Raw genomic sequence first — 20,367 nt, forward strand, 5'->3', positions numbered from 1 at the left:
TGTTCACACAAAATGTAAAAAAGAAGATAAAAACTTAAAAAGAAGCTACTAAAGGAAATAAGAAGCTAAGTTATTAAGGAAAAATAACGAAAGAAGTTATGAAGTAAACTACAGAAAGTAATCTGAATATGTACAAAATGGAGTAAATGAATATATACATAATGGAAATGAATATATACATCGAATGATAAAATTATATACATACCAAAAGTGAAAATAACGGTAAATAAAGATAAAGAAAAATAGTATCATAGTTATTACATACCAAATGTCATCACAAATCAAATCAAAATGGACCACCCCCCAAATAAAAAATAGCATTGTCCTCAATGCTAATATCAAAATAAGATCAGGGAAAGGTTAGGGAGTAAAGAGAACTCCCTATGTGGTCTCTGTCTGCATCGGGTCAGGAACATGAGTGGGGTCCTCAGACTGTATAGGATCATCAGCTCCCTCTGTGTCCTCTAACTAGATCTCCACATCCTTTGACTGGGGGACCACGGGGTTTCTGAGCATCTAGATCATCTCCTCAGCAATATGTGTAGTAGCAGTCGGCTCCTCAGACTGTCCAACTGCTGCATCTGATGCCTCATGCACTGGTGCAGGTGCTGTCTCCTCAATGAGCATGTCCAGTGGAATATCACCGGTAGAAGCAATCTTCTGAACCTCTTTGCTCAACTTCTCCACCAAATCCTTAGATGCCTGAGTTTTCCGCATCTTCTTCACCTACTTCCCCAAATCCTTGATAATCCTCCCATGTGTATCAAGAGTTTCCCGGATCTTCTTCTGGTCGTCCAGAATCTTGTTTTGGTTGTGCAGAATCTTCTTCAAAGACTCCTCCAATGATGGAGGTACCTGAAGCTCTGATGGGGCTGAAGACTGTGTTGCTACTGCACTGGATAGGACAATCAGCTTTGTGGTAGCTGCCTGCATCCAGTTGTTGAGGCTGGATAGTGTCTGTGAAAACCGCAGCACAGTCTGAGGGTAGGTGGAAGATGAAGGCACAGATAATGGCATTGTGATGGATGGCCCAGAGGAAGGAAGAGGCATAGCAGCTGCTCCGTTAGAAGTACCGGATGCTGTGGAGGGCTCGACAACTGACCCGGTGGCCACTACCCTTGGCTCTTTAGACTGGCCAGTGGGGGTAATGGCTTTACCCTTGAACTTAGGGTTTTCCGCTCACTGGAGGTGGTACCATGAGAAAGGCTTTTTAGCCTTCACCTCCACATCAAAATGTCTCGGCTCTACCCCTTGGTTGTGGAAATACTCTGTGAGGAAGTTGGGGTAAGGATATGATCTTTCTTCTTTTTGGACTGCATTGGAGATGTTGTAGGACATCAAGTTTCCTACATTAACAAGATAGCCTATCATGATGGAAGATACCCATACTGCCAGGGGGAGTGGAAGGACATTCGCATGATGGCACGGGTCAAGATGGCTGCACACGAATATTGCCCACCCTTTTGCTTCAATGTTAATTGAACTCCTTCTGTGAGCCAAGCAGGTGTTGTCCTCGGAATAGCAAGTATCTCAGCTAGCCATGTGCGAACTGCATCACCCAAGGCTAGCTTCTCCAGGTATTGCACTGCCTCGACCTCCTCAAACCCTACATAACGGTTTAGTGCATTTCCATCAAACCCGATTTTCAAGTTCCGGACCTTCGTCACCTTTGTACCCTTTTTGATGTGGGCAACATTGGCATAAAATTCCTTGACAAGGTATTCATTGGTATCTTTCAACTGGAAGGTAAACCATTTCCATCCTTTTCTCTTCGTAAATTATCGCAGGACATTCGAATTGTGCTGGCCTAGGTCTTTTGTTATGAATTGTCGCTCAAGAGTGAGTGACCTTTGGATCCACCATTCCCGAAATTTTCCATACGCTTTCTCATTTACAAATCTATCAGCACACACCTCCGCCTTCTTTGATCTAGCCAGACCTCCTATGATTGCGTCACCCTCTCTCCCGTCATCCGGGACCTCGTCATCATCATCAATATTTATTAGGGCAGCTGTTGAGGCAGGTGTTGTAGCAGGTGGGGAAGATGGCTCCGATGCCTCACTACCTCCCTCTAAGGCATCAGATGACCCAGAAGAGGAGGTAGGTTCATTGACCAATCAGAATGGTTTTGATTGAGCCTCTGGTTGTTATTGTGCAGATTCCCCCTCGGAAGTCTCCCGGGATGGGGGATGGGAGGTATTCACTTGTGTCCTAGGAGTCAGAAGGAGGTCTAACAAGGGTAGCCTTTTTTCCTACTACCCTTTGGGCTGCTAAGGGTAAGGTTTGCATTCCTTTACCCCGGCCTCAGGAGGATTCTTCCCTCCCCTTTGAAGTGTCTCCTCTCTCATCTAGTGAAAGACAGTTAGAATTGGAGTTCAATCATGTGTTAGAGCAATATAGATGAAATGAAAAACAATGCTTCTCAGAACAGGGCATCGCGGATCTCACAAAAATGAGTATGGCCGTGAACTGCCCATCACGGACCGCGTAAAAGTGAACGCGGCTGCGAAGAGGCCAGACTCAGACTACTGGTTCTCTGAACTTGATCAACCGCAGACCGCACAAAAATGAGTGCGGCCGCGAAAGACCAATCGCGGACCGCATAAAAATAAACACGGTCGCGAAGTCAAATGATAGTCTCTAAAGTTCAAATGCGCAGACCGCGAAATATTGGGTGCGGCCGCGAAAGACCAATTGCGGACCGCACAAAAGTGACCGCGGCCATGAATTCTAAACAATCATCAATGCCCTGAAGCTAGGGTTTTGCGGACCACTTAATTTTGGACGCGACCGCATACCCTATCGCGGACCGCGAAAAAATGACCGCGGCCGCGAAATTCAAAATAAATCGGCACTGATGAACACTTAAAACTAAGGTTTTCACTAATTACCCAAGAATTATAGCAATTAAACATGCAAAGTTATTAACCCCAACCCCCATTATGCATACAAACACTAACCCATATGTTTTTAATAAAACATTAAGCATTAATTTGACATTTTGACATGATTCTAACTCTATCTAAAAAGAAAAATTAAAACAAAGAGAAAAGAAAAGAAAAAGATAAAATTAAATTATTGAAATGAACATACCAGTTGTAAAATGTGGTAGGAAATTGAAAATTGATGAGAATAGATTAGTTTGAAACCATGTACGGATGCACAGTGCTTTAGGTGAGTTTGAGAGGTTAGGGTTCGTAAAGTGTGAAAAGTTTCAAGAACTCCTATTTATACTCAGAACCCAGTGACCCCACCGCCTTACCTGAGTGCAGCCGCAAAATTTTATCGCGGTCCGCATTCTTTACCTTTATGTAGATCTACCTCAGATCCACGGGCGCGGTCCGCGAAAAACTGGCCGCGGCCGCACAATTTGTGCGGACCACGAAAATTTGAACACGTCCGTGAACTCTGAAGGAATTTTGACAGGCCAACTTCGGAGAGTTGGCATTTTTCCCATTTGAACTACGCGACCGCGCGCAAAATGATGCGGCCGTAAAGTGCTTATGCAGTTTGCGAAATTTTGATCGCGGTCCGCGAAAGTTCACCACTTAGCAAAATATTTTTTTCCTTGTCAATTTCCTGCACTGCACAACCAATTCCTACATATACTTCACAACCAGTTAGTCCAAAATAATGTCTAATCTACGAAGAAAATTAAAAGAAAGAAAAACACATGGGTTGCCTCCCAAGAAGCGTCTGATTTAACGTCGCGGAACGACGCATGTTACCATCGTCATTTGAAATGGATCAATGCCACAACTTGGCTATCATCAATCTTGCCAAAGTAGTGCTTCACTCGACGCCCATTGACTCTAAAGATCTCACCATTCTTTTTTTTTCAAATCTAGAGCACCAAAAGGAGTCACATGTACCACTTCGAAAGGACCACTCCACTTCGACTTGAGCTTTCCCGGAAACATCCGTAACCAAGTCACCTTCCTTGAATTTTTTGTTCCGGATATACTTATCATGTAAGTACTTCATCTTGTCCTTATAAAAGGAAGAGCTGGAATAAGCATGGAACCAGAACTCATCAAGTTCATTTAGTTGCTCTACCCGGAGATTGGTAGCTACATCCCATTCAAGGTTCAATTTCTTCAGCGCCCACATGTCTTTGTGCTCTAATTCAGCGGAAAATGACATGCTTTCGCAAATACCAATCGGTGCGGAGACATACCAATTGGAGTCTTGTAAGCTATTCTATAGGCCCATAAAGCATCGTCAAGTTTCCTTGACTAATCAGTCTGGTTTGCATTGACAGTCTTGGATAGAATGGTCTTGATCTCCCTGTTGGAGACTTCAACTTGTCCACTTGCCTGGGGATAATAGGGGGTTGACACCTTATGATTGACACCATACTTGGAAAGTAAAGTGTCAAAGGCTTTGTTGCAAAAATGAGAACCCCCATCACTAATGATAGCCCTTGGGGTGCCGAACCTTGTGAAGATATTTTTCTATAAGAAAGCCACCACACTCCCTACCTCATTGTTGGGTAAAGCCACAACTTCAAACCATTTGGAAACATAATCCACAGCAACAAGAATATAAGTGTTCCCACATGAACTCACAAATGGTCCTATAAAGTCGATGCCCCACACGTCGAAAATATCAATATCAAGGATGGTGGTGAGAGGCATTTCATTCTTCTTGGAAATTTCACTGGCTCTTTGGCACTCATCACAACGCCTAACGAGCTCGATAGCGTCTTTGTACAAGGTAGGCCAATAGAATCCACAGCTTAGGACCTTTGTAGCAGTTCTCGCCCCACCATGGTGACACCATAGGTTGAGGAATGGAAAGCTTCAAGAATACTCAATTGCTCTTCTTCCGGAGCACATCTCCGAATAACACCATCATTGCAAATTTTGAAAAGATATGGCTCGTCCCAATAATAATCCACGCAGTCCCGTTTGAGCTTCTTCCTTTGGTTAGAAGAGAGCTCATTCGGGACAATACCGGTCACAATAAAGTTAGCCATATACAAAGGTATCCCAGTCAAATACACGGAGATGAGTTGTTCATCCGGAAATGAATCATTAATCTCGAGGCCATCATGGGGCCTCCCCTCCTCTTCCAAGCGGGACAAATGGTCTGCCACTTGATTCTCACTCCCTTTTCGGTCTATGTCCTTTTTACTCATCAAATAACAAAGTGCCACGTGATCGGTGTGCACAATCACTTTGGTACCCATGAGGTACGGGCAAACCGTATAGTTGACTTGGGCGTCGTTCATTGTTGTTCTTGCATAATAGACCGGGTGAGATATCTTGTTGATTCTTTGCCCCAATACCGCTCCTACCGCAACGTCGCTAGCATCGCACATGAGCTCAAATGGTAAGCTCCAATTGGGTGCGGTAATGATGGGAGTGGTAGTCAACCTATACTTGAGTAGCTCAAAAGCTTTCATGCAATCATCATTGAACACAAACTTGGCATCTTCTTCCAACAACTTACACAAGGGGTTCACCACTTTTGAGAAATCTTTGATGAACCTACGATAAACCCCCCGTGACCAAGAAAGCTCCTCACTCCCTTGACGGAAGTCGGAGGAGGGAGTTTTGATATCACTTCAATTTTTTCTTTGTCCACTTCAATACCATTCTTGGAGATCTTATGGCCAAGGACAATGCCCTCCTCGACCATAAAGTGACACTTCTCCCAATTAAGCACTAAGTTGGTCTCTTCACATAAGGCCAACACTTTATCAAGATTATCCAAGCATTCTTCAAAGGAATCCCCCACAACACTGAAATCATCCATGAACAACTCGAGGAAGTCTTCCACCATATCCGTAAATATTGCCATCATACACCGCTGAAAAGTAGCTGGTGCATTACACAAACCAAATGGCATCCTTGAGAATGCAAATGTGCCATACGAACGAGTGAAAATGGTTTTCTCTTGGTCTTCAGGTGCAATGAGAATCTGATTATATCCAGAATACCCATCCAAAAAACAATAATAAGCACGTCCGGCAAGTCTATCCAATATTTGGTCAAGAAATAACAATGGAAAATGGTCTTTCCGGGTCACTTTGTTCAGCTTCCTATAATCCATGCATACCCTCCAACTGGTGACAGTTCTTGTGGGTATCAATTCATTTCTATCATGTTTTATCACAGTCATGCCCCCTTCTTTGTGACACATTGTACCGGCGAAGTCCATGAACTATTAGAAATGGGATACACTACCCCTGCATCTAGACACTTAATGATCTCTTTCTTGACAACCTCTTGCATGGCCTTGTTCAACCTCCTTTGATGTTCCACGGAGGGTTTGGCATCTTCCTCCAATATGATTTTGTGCATGCAAAAGGCGGGGCTTATACCCCGAATATCCGCCAATGTCCAACCTATTGCCTTCTTCCTTCTTTGAAGCACCGCAAGGGTGGAATCTACCTACACGTTAGTTAAGCACGAAGAGACAATAACAGGTAATGTGGAACAAGGGCCTAAGAACTCATACCCGAGGTGTGAAGGAAAGAGCTTCAAATCCAATATGGTGGCTCCTCGATTGAGGGCTTTGTTGGTGGAGTCTTCCGGTTCGAAAGGTCCAAGGAAAGTTTTTGGGGTCCATATGTGTAGTACCCCATTCCTTGCAAAGCATTTGAACATTCTACCAAGCCTTCCTTCTCATCCTCATCATGATTCAACAACACAGCTTCCAAAGGGTCTTCCATATTAATCATAGCACTTGTGTCATCAACAATCACCTCAGTTACAAGATCTACAAACGAACATACTTCGTTGCTATTAGGCTGCCTCATTGACTTGCACACGTGGAACACAACTTTTTCATCGCCCACCCGGAAGGTGAGCTCCCCAGCTTCCACATCAACTAAGGCCTTTCCTGTAGCTAGGAAAGGTCTCCCCAATATTATTGGCACCTCATAGTCAACCTCACAGTCGAGTATCACAAAATCTGCGGGAAGTATGAACTTGTTGACCCGAACTAGCACATCATCAATTATCCCCAATGGCCTCTTCATTGTTCGGTCCGCTATTTGCAAACTCATGGAAGTAGGTCTTGGTTTCCCAATCCCCAATGTCTTGAACACAGAATATGGCATCAAATTAATGCTCGCTCCCAAATCACACAAGGCTTTGGCGAAATCGACACTACCAATAGTGCATGGAATTGTATAGGCACAGGGATCTTCTAGCTTTGGAGCCATGGAATGCACAATGGAACTCACTTGATGTGTCATTTTTGATCATCTCACAGTTCATTGACCTCTTCTTTGTTACCAAGTCCTTCATGAACTTGGCATATCCCGGCATTTATTCTAGAGCTTCAACCAAAGGCACATTTATGGACAAACTTTTTATCATATCAATGAATTTATTGAATTGGTTCTTGTTGTTTTGCTTTGTGAGCCTTTGAGGTTATGGTGGATGAGGCCTTGGCAAAGGAGCCTTGGCTTTGGGCACTACCAGATCCGATATGTCTATCACATGTTACTTAGACGGGTTCATATCATCTTGTGTCTCCTCCACGTTATCATCAATGTCTATCCTCACTTCATCGTTCACATTCTCATAATTTATTGGCTCATCCTCTTCTTGCACAACCACATTATCATTCACGATCTTTCTTGGATTGGAGGTACTAGCAACTCCACCTCTACCACTTCTTGTCGTCACCTCCATAACATGACCCGTATTGTTTCCACCCTTTAGGTTTACTACTGTATCACTTGGTAGTGTCCCCTTAGGGCGAGTATTTAAGGCTTGAGAAGTTTGACCCATTTGGACTTCCAAGTTGCGGATAGAAGTGTTGTGGGAGGCTATTTGGGCATCAAAGTCGGCGTTTCTTTCCATCATTTGCTTGAACATACTTTCTATCCGTACCATCTCATTGTTGGAAGAACTTTGCCCTTGTGACAGATATGGAGGCGGGTTGTTGGGTTGTTGATACATCGGGGGCCTTTGAAAGCCCGACCCCCGGTTCCCTTGATTACTGTTGTTCCACCCCCCTTGGTTTACATTGCCTCCCCAATTACTATTATTGTTGCCACCCCAATTGCCTTGGGTATTTCCTTGATACCCCCAATTTTGATTGTTGTTCCCCCAATTGTTCGGATTGTTGATGTTGTTACTATTTCAATTCCCTTGGCCTTGGTTGCCCCAATTTTGATTGTTTCCCTGTGATATCCACTGTTGTTGATTTGGAGCATTGCTCCGTTGACCTTGGTAATTGTTCACATATTGAACCTCTTTACTTTGATCGTCATAAGAGTCATCTTGGTTGTACCCATTACCACTTTGCTCAAATTGATCCCGATTGTGTTGAACTTGTTGACCTCTTTGTCTCCTCATGTTAATCATTACATTCACTCCTTCCATGACATTTACTTGCTTTGGCCCGTGTGAGCACCTAATTTTTTACTATATTTAAATTTTTATCACCTTCTACTATGTAAATATTTTTAGAATTTAATATATATTTTTTAGCTTTGTTACACTTATATATATATATATAGAAAAATTATTAATAATTTAAAAGGTAAATTATTACTATTAGTATTATTTTTGTCTTTATTTTTAAATAAAATGAATTAAAAACCGAAAATAAATAAAAATTAATTATTAATTTTTTTTAAAACAAATTTCGGATGGGAATTGAAAAATAGTAAAAGTAGAAATATAAAATTTAAAAAGTAAAAGTAAAAGTAGGTAGAAATTGTTTAATAAAAAAAGTAAAAGAAAGTGGAAAATTAAAAAATAAAAGTAAAAGAATGTGAAAATTTAAAAAATAAAAAGTAAAATAAAGTAGGAATTAAAAAATAAAAGTAAGGGTATCTGATTTTTTTTTTAAAAAAAGTAAAAGTAAGTGGAAAATAAAAAAAGAAAAGTAAAAAAGTGGCATTTTAAATATATTAAAAGTAAAAAAGTGAGAAATTAAAAAATAAAAGTAAATGAAAGTGGAGAATTATTTTTTTAAAAAAATAAGAAAAATGGGAAGTGAAAATTCTTTTTAATTAAAAATAAAAAAATAAAAATCTGAAAAATCCGATTTTTTTCCTATAAATAGAAGAGAAATGTGATGAAAAAAAGTGAAAGAGAGAAAGGAAAAAATAGGGAGGAAGGAATTGAGAAAAAAATATTTTCTTCTTCTAGGATAAGGAAATTTCTACTCGTGTCATTCTTTTTTCGGCTTTCTTTCGAAAACTCCAACAGCTTCACCATCCCAAAACCACCAGCCCTTGACCACTTTTGAGCCATCATTAACCCCCCTCCCCCCCCCCCCCGTCAAAAGAAGAAAAAAGCTCCAAAAATAGCCACTAAATCGTCAGTTTTGCAGGGTCGATTGAGGTTGCAAGTTGAGATTTGCCGCTCGAGTTTTTCGTGGTCCGAAGGGTCCAGTTGAGAGCTATCCAATCATTGAGTGGTTGTAATTTAAATCCACAATCATCAATACAAAGGTTCACTTCTCTTTCTATTTTTTTTTCTCATTAATGTTTTGGGTCACTCTGTTTTAATTTAACTTTGAGTATGATATGATCGAGTTCGCATCTGAGTGTGCTAAGATTAATGTGTTTTCATGTTGAGTATTTGTTAAGAATAATTTATTGTCCTTTTTAGTAGTTCATATGGTTAATTTTATTGATGAATATGTATTAATTCGTTACTTTTCTTGTTTATTCAATGAAGTAATGACTTTCCAATTTAGCATGCTTTAGTTTCATTTTGATCTCCTATCTTAGTGACTAAATTGATCCTGCCTGTGTCTATCTTTTCCTGCCATAAATTTAGTCTAATTTCAAATATTGGTTAGCAGTAAAATTATAAGAGATTAGGTTGGACCATAATTGGTGTAAGACTTTAATTGAACTTTCCTAGCGTATTTATGGGCTAATTGTTGCACATGACCAAAAACAAATAAACATTCACAAGCTAGCCAACTTTTTCCATAATTAATTTACTTCATTTCCTCCATAACAATATACATACCTCATGACCTTACAATAATGTCAAAATTAGTAATTGAATAATATTCGAACACCGTAGCTTGATTTAGGCGCGATTAATAATAAATCATCATGACTATGGGTATGATTCCTGTGGCATAGTCATGATACGTAAACCCCAATTCAAGTGCGCATTTCACGTGACTTGACCATAACTTCAAATAATAATAAAAATAAATATGTTGTAAATCGCGGGTACGTTTCACGTGGCGCGGTTTGCAATGTGTACCAAAACGACAAGTGTGCCACATCGCGACTTGTTAAAATAAATTCCATAAATATTAAAAAGCGGTAAAAGACAAAAATGCACAATGAGTTTAAAACATATAATAAATCAGATAATTATGCCAAGTATTAATTGTTAAGCGACCGTGCTAAAACCACGGAACTCGGGAGTGCCTCATACCTTCTCCCAGGTTAACAGAATTTCTTACCCGATCTTTTGTGTTCGCGGACCAAAAATAAGAGTCAAATTTCCTCGGTTTGGGATTCTAAAATAAATCAGTGACTTGGGACACCATAAATTATTCCAAGTGGCGACTATGAATAAATAAATAATCCTATTTCGAATAATGTAACTTAAATTGGAAAAACTCCCTATCCCCTCGGGAAAAAGTAGGTGTGACACCCTGAACCTGCTGAAGCTATGCCTTGGTTAACTGATTCATGGTAGTTGTCAACTCTGCTATGGCTTGTCCGTGATCATGAAGTTCCTTGTGAAGGTGGATAACATTATGGTCACCCTAGGGAACGTTGGCCCGGCTTTGCCAAGCTGAAGAGGTATCTGCCATCTCATCTAATATTTCACATGCTTCTGAATATGGCATGTTCATGAAGTTACCCCCTGCGAGCTGATTCACCACACACTGGTTAGTTGTGTTGATACCCCTATAAAAGGTTTGCTGGATCATTGCTTCAGTCATATCGTTGTTGGGGCATTCTTTGACCATTGTCCGGTACCGTTCCCAAATCTCATGTAACAGTTCATTTGGCTCTTGTTTAAAATCAAGGATTTCATCTCTCAATGTTGCCATATGTCCCGGAGAAAAGAACTTTGTTGTGAACTTCTCGGCCAACTCATCCCAAGTGGTGATGGAATGGTTGGGTAACCTCTCAAGCCAATCCAAAGCCTTCCCTCTAAGTGAGAAAGGGAAAAGCCTTAACCTTAAAGCGTCCTTAGATACATTCGTATGCTTGCTCTCCCAGCATGTGTCTACAAAACCATTGAGATGCTTATATGCGTTCTGATGTGGAGTTCCGGTGAAGAAACCCCTTTGTTCCAATAGAGTAAGCATGGCATTGGTTATTTGAAAATTGCCCGCCCGAATCCGGGGCGGGACAATTGCACTTGCGTAGCCTTCATTGGGCAACACCCGGTGTGCTGCCCTTGGAGGAGGTGGATGAGGGTTTGGAACATTGTCATAAGGCGGGTGGCCTCTTCTTTGTACGTAAGGTTTAAGATGAACCTCATCCACTTCATTTTAATCTACCTCCTCCCCCTGAGGAATATATCTGAGGGCCTCGTTAAGAGCCATTTGGTACCTAAAAGCAATTGACACACAAAAATTAGAAAAATGGAAGGAAAGAAAAAAACAAAACACATAAATAGTTAGATATATAGCTAAGACCGTCTAACTCTCTGGCAACGGCACCAAAAATTGATCTGTTCCAAGCCTGCACTATTATTGAGTAGCGAGGATGGTCGATGCAGTTTTACCCAACAAGGTCGGGATCGAATCCACAAGGAGTCAACTGATTTAGAATTAAGTTTATATCTAAGTCTAGATTCGTGTTTTGTTCCTAATTACGCTTCCACACATTTTGTTTTTGATTCTACTTCTAATTCTATTCTATTGTATGCAATGATTAAAGCTAAGTACAATATTTTTTTATGTTGGTTTTCAAGTGTTTAAAAAGGACTAGGGTAGTGACTTCCGCCTAGGAGGATATCTAACGGGTAGCAAGAATCTAGGGCAAGCTTGATTAATTTGGGGTCGTAATATAGCTATCACACCCAAGTACTCACTTTATACCTCTCGATAGTTTGAGTGATTTTGCCCAATTTGGCTTTCTCAAGTCCAAACGGGTATTCATGCACGTCATGTGATATTAGCTCAAGTCGGGCATCACTATCTCTAAGTTTAACCCTTTAATTGGGGCTATCAATTTCTTGAGTTCACCCCAATTCCTTGTTAGCCTAGTTTTCCTAGACATAGTCTCTCTTTCTCAAGAAGAGACTAAGTCATAAAGGCATGAATCAGTGTTTGCAACCACTAATTCTACAATTCTAGCAAGAACTAGGCTAAATATCACTAACCCATAAATATTCAAGCCCCAAAATTCAGTACCCATTAAATACCCATACTAGAGTTGGGTCAAAACCCTAACTATGGGTCTAGCTACTCATAGAAATAACAGAAATCAAAGATGAAAAGAAGATAAAATTCATAATACTAGATTAAAAGATGAAAATCGATTGTTATAAGGTGAATCTAGTACAAAATTGCCCGAAATGGAAGTTCCAGCCGTCTCACGTGCTCAGCAAATACACAACATCCCTTAAAAATGACAAAAAATTCTATTTATACTAAGCTGAAATTTTCGGACAAAAATACCCTTGCGGAGGTTATGCGGCCGCATAATTCTGACCGCGACCACACTCTTGTTTTAGCGGCCACATAATTCTGATCGCGGTCCGCGTTCTTCACTTCTGGATCTGGGTTGAGCATGGTTTCGCAGACCGTGTAATTTCCATCGCGGTCGCGTAGGAGACTTCTGCGGCCGCATAATCTTGACGTGGACCGCACTTCTTGTTTTTGCTTAAAATGTAAGCTCTCTGAACTTCAGCAACCATAGTCTGTATAATTCCAATCGCGGCCCCATAGGTACTTTCGCGGCCGCACCTTTTTGACGCGACCGCATTCATATTTTAGTCCAAAAATCCATCTCTCCGAATCTTCCTTTCGCGGATCGAAATAGTACTCACGTCCGCGTTGTTGCTTTCACGGCCGCACAACATTTGTGCGGTCCGCGTTTCACATCTTTTGGCCCAGTCTTAGTTTTTATTCAAGTTTTGACTCCTTTATGAGTTGATTATGACTCATTTGGCTCATTTTGAACAATCCCTGCAAGCAAGCATATTACATTAGTTTCCGGAAATATCTTCACGAATTTTTGGCCCTAAACACAAGTAAAAGAGAGCAAATAATAGGTTAAAATCCCTACTTATCATGGGCAAAGATTGAGACATTACCTTGGCATGGATGAGGAAAATGTTGTATCGGCGATTCATTTGAAGGAGCCTCAATTGTTGAGTGAACCTTAAGTTTGATCGCATGCGTCGTGCCGCGACGTTAAATAAGGCGCTCGTTGGGAGGCAACCCAATTCGTACTTTATTTTAGCTTATCTATAAATTTTTGTTTTTTATGCACTAACAAGTTTTTAGCTAAATCTTGGTGTTTGAACAGATAATGGAGCACGAGGGAAAGTCATGGCTCTTGGAGTCGTTCACAAAACGAAATAAAAATTGCATGCATACGCTCCAAACAATGCTGCGTACCTCGCGTCACCCAGTTTAAATGCACAACGCACCTGGAAGCAAACCTCGCATTGCAAACATTTCACCTCGCGGCACAACTTGCATCGAGCGAGGGTCATAGCGAGACCAATCTCGCGGTAGCCTCGCGTCGCAAGGGAAACAGCGAGAACAACCTAGCAGCATACCTCGCATAGCCAGGAAATAACCTCGCGTTATGCCTTGCATCGCCTGCTTCGCAGCTCGCTAATTAGGCGCTCGCCTCGCGAGGTAAGTTTCTCGTTGGGAGCTCGCGTCGCTAGGTTCTCAGCACGCATTAAAGATCACCTAGCATGGTCCTTTGCTCCCTGAAATCCTCGCCAACCATGTTTCTAGCTCGCTATTGGTTTCGCCTGGCCATCTCCCATTTTCACTATAAAAACTCAGTTGGCCAATCCCCATGCACACACCTCACATCACCCACTGTCCATTGTTGTAAACCTACTGTCCATTTCTTGTTGGGAGCTTGCCCAGCCTAAGCACAACAAACCACTCCCTTTCTCGATAAACACCATGCGTCGCCAGGTCTTAAGCGTGATATAGAGCTCGCTCAGTGAGGGATTAAGCGAGGTTAATCTCGCGTTACTGCTTGCATCGCCTGCTGCCCAGCGTGCTTTCTAGCTCGCGTTGCCAGGTAACTACCTTGCATTAAGCTCGCGTCGCAAGAGATGCAGCGATCACAACCTGGCGTTAAGCCTCGCATCGCAAATGATACAGCTCGCTAAGCAGTACCTCGCGTTAGCCTCGCGTCGCGCGGGTTATCGCGAGGGCAGTTTTCTTTGCTTTTCAAATACCACGTTGCAGACCTCGCCCAGCCAGACCACCAGCTCGCTATGACCTCGATTCGCCTGCATCTCATCTCGCTATGCAGCTCGCTTCGTCGGGTAAAATACTCGCTGGGAGCGCGCACAGGTAAGTGATGTTTTAATATTTTTTAAGCTTAGTTTTCGAACTTCTTTATATTAAAACACTACTTTGTTTTCTAACTTCTTTATATTACTTCTTTATATTAAAACACTACTTTGTTTTCTAACCTCTTTATATTAAAACACTATACAAAAACACACACCTCACTAAACACACTACGATGTCTGATCAGGGAGTTTTCTAACCACCTTACATGCTTTATTAGAAAAATAAAAAAAAATTGGACTTTTCCTGACGGTGGATATCCTAGATAATTTTCTTGAGGGTTTAAAGTCTGATAAAAAATAAATCCATAAATATTTATTTTTAATTTTTAGGTAGTAATAATCCTCCTGATTTTTTTTTTTGTACCTCGGTTCTTTTCCATGGGATATTGTTTGAATCGTGTCATAATATTTTATTTTTAGAGTAGAATAAGATTTAGGAAATAAATGGATGGGAAAAATGAGATTTACTAGGCACCTTTGACTAATTTGATAGTAGCATATTTAGGCTCTAGCATGTGTAGTACCTTCCCTATGGTTTGAAAATATTTATTATGCCTTGTTGAGTAATAACATGTTTATTGACGCCTATATCTCATTTTCTTGGCTTGTGTCACTTTGTGTTTGATGCTTAATATTTTGTGGCTCTGTGAATACTTGTAATTGTTTGAGAATAGGAATGGAACCGTCCTTAGTGAGTCATGTGCCATATGTGGTGAGAAATTATATAGTATATGTCATTACATTAGAGTCCAGAACTTGCCTGGCATGTGAGTTGAAGCGAAATTTTAGGTTTTGTTCGGTTTGAAAAATGATACTAGCCATTCTTTGATTTATTTGAGCTTAATGCTTACCACATTAAAAATTATCTCTAGTCAACCCTTTTGAGCCTATAAACTTTTATTTGGCAACCACATTATAAGCCTATACTCCTTTGTTCTTAATTATTATTGTTTTGATCCTTTTACCTCTTAAAGAATTTTAATTGTAAAATGAGCAGTAAAAGAAATAAGGATGATCCTTTTATCTTGTCCTTGCTAGTGTGTATGAATTAATGTGATGCTTAAAGAAAGAGAAAATATTTTTGGGGGTGATAATATTTGTGAAATTGAAATGGATTGAAGAATTTGCGCTTAAAGTTAATTATGCGATGTGTTAAAGTGTTTAGGAGGATTAGTCACTATTCCTAAATTTATCCTACCCGTCCTTAAGTCAACATTGCAACCATAAAAGGTCCTAATTGATTTTAGATCGAGCAAGCCTACATTAGTAGATGTTTACATAATGGCCAAGCCTATGATACTTTGTGCATGCATGTGACTTCTTTGTGAGAGTGAGGAATTTCTTTGATATATGAAAATCCTTAAAATATATTTGAGCATTTGATTCGAATGTATGGATTCAACTTACTCTCTTGTTCTTGTTGTGAGGGAATATGATTTTTCAAGGGATATGTGACGTTATTAGATTTCTCTATGATGTTAAGTGTTCAAGCCATGAATACATTGTGATATTGAGTCAGTTTGTGAGGTTAGGATTATTAGAAACATGTTTTCCTTTTGTTGAATAAAGATTTGAAGTATGGCATAAAGTAAAAGGAAATGTGTGTCGAAGACATATGCTAAAGTTTAATTGTTGCTATCAACCATAGTCATAGTAGGTATGGCGTGCTTCAGATGTGCTAAAAGAAAATAAAAGTGCTCTAGGAATTGGTGGTTGACTCGAGAACGAGCAACGTTTAAGTGTGGGGTGGTGATGTGATGCCAAAATGCTTTACTTTTAGCACATTACTCGCCCTATATTTTGTTGGTCTAATGAGTTATTGTGTTATATTTGTGCTAAATTATGTTGTTTTATGTGTAGGAACATCAGAAGGAATCATCAAATGAAAATTGCACAAAAAGAGGACAAAAATACAAGAAAAGAGCACAAAAGTATCAAGTATCCAAACCGTGCTACAGACCAGGCTTTGCAGGTCTATAGCCAGGTTGACCGTGCTATAGACCAGGCTTTGCGAGGTCTATAGCCAGGTCGACCGCTCTATATACCAGGCTTCACGGGGTCTATAGTTAGGTCGATCGCGCTATAGACCAGGCTTCGCGAGGTCTATAGCTAGGTCGACCGCGCTATAGACCAGGCTTCGCGAGGTCTATAGCATGGTAAATTAAAATCGCAGGTTAAAAGATCCAAACCCGAAATTGGACCGAGGGATTGATATAAATACTCCCCAAATGAGTTATTCTAGGGTTGGACATGATTTTGGAGAAGAAATAGGCTGCCAAGCACTGTGGAGCAAGAATCAAACGAGTTTTTCCTTCCTTTATCTCTTTACTTTGTAGTTTCATGTCTTTAAATATTATGTTGATTGTTATTGTATTTATGAGTAGCTAAACTCTTTAATCTAAGGTTTGGTGGAACCTATTGGAGGATGATTCTTTACTGCGTTTAATATTGATTTGTCTTTAATTTTTCTCTACTTGTTCAACTATATTTTCATTGTTGCTAATTGAAGAGCTCTCAATTAACTGTGCCTATTTAGTGTGTAAATTGCTCGAGAGAGAGAGAGTGCACATTTAGGTAGTTGTTGAACAACACCACTCCTAATGTAGTTGAGAGATCGATACGAAGGGTCTAAAGGCGGGATTAGAGATAACGAAGCCTTGGTGCGATCGTCGTGAGCGGTAAATTAGTGCCAGGTAGCGTAATTCGAGAGAATACATCTAGTAAATTGTAGTAGTTACTCGAGAGAGAGAGAGAGAGAGAGAGAGAGAGAGAGAGAGAGAGAGAGAGAGAGAGAGAGAGAGAGAGAGAGAGAGAGAGAGAGAGAGGAGCTACGACACTTAAAGTACTCACGATCGGTAGAAAATATTTAGGCGAATTTATAGGAAACGCAGCGAGGAAGATTCCGACAATAGGGAAAATCATAACCTTAGACTTTTCCAAATCTTGTCTACAATATTTGCCTTGTTAGTTATAAATTATTGCATTTTTAATTACTTTGATCTTAGTTAGTAAACACTCAAATTACTTGAATTCGTGCAAAACTATTAGTTGTAATTAACACGTTATTTCCCTGTGGGATTCGATTCCGAACTTGTAAATCGAATTATATTTGCAACGGCCGCTACACCTCTTAAGAGGCATAGTTGGGCGTGATCAACTAACATGGTGAAATCAACGACTACAGTTTAACGAAAGTTGAGACAAAATTGCTTAACCACTAGAACATCGTCGACAATGATATAGTAGTAGGTATAAGAATTTTGATTTTACCATGCTTATCATTCACAAAGATGGCCAGGAAAAGCTAAACAAGATGTACTCCCATTTTAATAGTAGCTATACACAAAATCTTTTGCATATTTCAGATATAGTAGCAGATCAAGATCCAGAAACAGGCAGGAGGATCATCTGACTATTTTCATCTTGATCGAAATCGATTTTATGATTGAGTAACATATGCTGGGGGCATATACTATATTTATAGTTCAAACTATGTCAAGGACAGTCGCCTCAAACAGATAAAAATAAATAAGCACCCTGTGAAAAACTAATGCCGGAAAAAACCAAACTAATAAATACAAGACGTGTCATTCATATGCACATTTATCACTTATTTATGATTGAGTAACATGAATTTTCACTTTAATATGGAGCTACTATGGATAAATTGCTTTGTTTGGTAATGAACTATTGATTTTAAGCTATCTCTGACCATTAATCAACACATCGAAGTACTTACTAGTTACTGCACAGAATAAGAGAATTTTTTGGTGCTCCATATAAGGGGTATAATATAGCTCTAATTTCAAAACAAATAAACATTCTCCAACCAGCAGTCATTGACTATCCATCAAAAGGGAAAGCAAAGAAAAAAAGAAAGATAAAACACTCTGAAAAGAAAAGATAGAAAATTAAGGTATTTTTAATCGATATGGATGTTATATTCAACCAGTTAACTTCATTTTATGTAGGGATAGCAATGGGGCGAGGCTGGTGCTCTTATGTGGTGCGGGACGGGGCGGGTTGACTGCCTTTTTGTAAAAAATTTGGTGCGATTTGTTGGTTGAAACCATTAAAGCAATCTGCTCCCTTTTTTGCTCTTATTAATATTAAAATGCTTCACCCAATTTTGTTTTTCTATTTCTAATAAACTGTTTTCTTTGTTTCTATTTTTTGTGTTATTTGGTGGGATTATCAACTCATTTTTTGCAAGACCCAATTATACTAATTCAGTGTGTGATAATTTTTTTTCCAGATTGTAAAAATTGAATTGATAATTCTTGGCATAACAAAGTCGTTGATTTGTTTTTCTTTTATACTAGTATTACTCTATATTTTGCAACAACAGAATATTAGTAAGTGCAGAATAACGAATATGAGGCTCAGAATATGTTTTGCAACCACGCTTCAATTTTATTAGTATATTAGTAATGTAACTAATAACATCTCTGGTTTACAGAATAACCAATTGTTTAACTTATTTGTCTCAGTTAAATAAGAACATGAAAGAAAAAAGAAAAATAAAACTTATGCGGCACGGGGCGGGGCGGGGCAGGTTTTGCGGGTGCTAGGCAGGGCGGGTTGAAAACAGAAAATTTGCTATGAAGGTAAAATTTTGCGGGTTTAGTCCACACCCGTCCCGCACCACTGTCATCCCTAATTTTATGGAACAACATATGGACTTGACAATGACAATATGCAAGCAAGAGTCATCACAAGTATATATACACATTTTAACTGAGGCAGATTTAAAATTTGAAGTTTATCGATTCCTTTATTAATCTCAAATTAATACTACATTAATAATTGGACCATAGTTAAATATTTAATAAATTCCTTATATATATATATATATATATAAAGTGTTTGAGCAAAAGTTACTTGATTCACGTAACCTCGTAACTAAACCTCTAGATCCACCTCTGCATCTTAAAGTTAATATTAAAGCAGCTGGAAATACATCTAACGCAATTAAAATGCACTTATACAACATATAAGATCAATTCCACCGATCTATACAAAAATTAACAATGTTCCTGAATTTTTATCTATTAATTCTTCGGAGGTCTCTCGTATATATACGAAAAAGTCCCCTTTTTATTTGGAGGAAATAACGAGGGATAAGTACTTAAAAGTCCCATAAGCCCCACTAAAATGACAAAGCATTCCCTATCAAAATAAGTTTAGTTAATGAATTTTGAATACCGAAACGATTGAAAAAAAAAAAAGTACTTTAAAGGGTAGAATATATTTCAATCATAATTAGGAAGACATATAAAATCTTGCCAATATTCCCCTTACACATACAAATAACAATTTTACGACCCCTTATACACTAAAGTTATATGGTCAATAGTAAATATATAAATTCCATCTGGATTTAATAGCCATTGGCATGTTTCATTATCTGAACATCTCCCAGGGTCTTTTGAGGGATCAAATAGCACAAAATTTCCATGTAAATTTCCAGAACTCATTTTACATGAAGCATTAGGATTAGGAGCATTGGTGTCAATAGAAAAATCAAGAACAACGCCACGAGGCGTGTTGTATTTGCTAATATTGTGACCTTGAGTTGTGCATTGAATAGATACTGAATTGTCCAATCGGCTAGTAACCGATACATAGTAATTAAACCGTTGCTTTGGAAAAAGTTAGAATTTGTAGAAGGACTAAAGCTGAGAGATAGAATTTGAAGGAATTCCTGATTATTTTCATGTCTTGAGAAAGGTGGTAAGTGTTATCTTGGTTTTATAGTTGTCGTGGTTTACTAGTTATGGATAAGAAAAGATAAAGGTAATTAGATTTAGGGGAAAACAAAAATTCCTAAAGAAATTTTGAATCCACGTGGCACTTGTGACAGTGATGGTAGTGGCTACGACGGAGGATGCAGGAGAAGAAGAACGAA

The sequence above is a fragment of the Nicotiana tabacum genome, chromosome 19, assembly GCF_000715075.1.
Source record: "Nicotiana tabacum cultivar K326 chromosome 19, ASM71507v2, whole genome shotgun sequence".
NCBI classification, from domain to species: domain Eukaryota; kingdom Viridiplantae; phylum Streptophyta; class Magnoliopsida; order Solanales; family Solanaceae; genus Nicotiana; species Nicotiana tabacum.